This window comes from Penaeus monodon, chromosome 25 (genome assembly GCF_015228065.2).
Source record: "Penaeus monodon isolate SGIC_2016 chromosome 25, NSTDA_Pmon_1, whole genome shotgun sequence".
Taxonomy (NCBI): Eukaryota; Metazoa; Arthropoda; class Malacostraca; order Decapoda; family Penaeidae; genus Penaeus; species Penaeus monodon.
This window is the reverse complement of record NC_051410.1, coordinates 28,815,255-28,816,037: the sequence shown is the minus strand read 5'-3', so window position 1 is coordinate 28,816,037 and position 783 is coordinate 28,815,255.

The following is a 783-nucleotide window of genomic DNA, read 5'->3' as shown; positions in this document are numbered from 1 at the left end:
TTAAATTTCCCTAAAAGGGTTTTTTGGTAAGTTGTTTCTGGAAATTAAAAATTCAATTTTTCAATTTAACCTATTGTTTGAAAATTTCCATTGGAGCATATTTTTTAAAAAATAAAATTTTAGGTGATTAGGGGGGGGCCCCCCAAAAAATATTTTTTAACAAGGTTTCGGCATCCCATGGGGCCAGTGGGGGATTCAATTTTTCTCAAATTCCCCTGGGTTTTCCAAATGGACCCGTGTGGCTATTTGTAGGCCCCATTAAATTTTTTAATGATTTTCGGGTTGGGTTTTCCGGGCCTCCAGCCCCACGATTGAAGGGCTAACTCAAAACCCCGGGGCTGGGTGAGGGTTTTATAAAAATTGGGCCCAAAACTCCGTTCCCAATCTTGAAACCCTTTTGCTAGTATTTGTCTCTTAATTTGCCATTCCCATTCCCCTTAAATTTTTTTTTTTAAAACTTTTAAACGAAATTTATCAATTTTTTTTTATTTTACATGGGCTTTATGCCGTTTTTAAAATTTTTTTTACTTTTTCCCAAAGGTTTGCCCCAAATTTTTCTTTTGTCGGTTTCAAAAATTTTAAAAATAGCCCAAAATTTTAAAATTTTATTCCCCCCCCCAAAAACAAAATTTATATATTTTATATTTAAAATTTAAAAAAAAATTTTATAATTAAATTTAAATTTTTTTTTAAAACAAATTTTTTAATATAAACTTTTTTTAAAAATTTTTAAATAATATATATTTTTAAAATTTTAATAATATATAAATTTTTAAAAAAAAA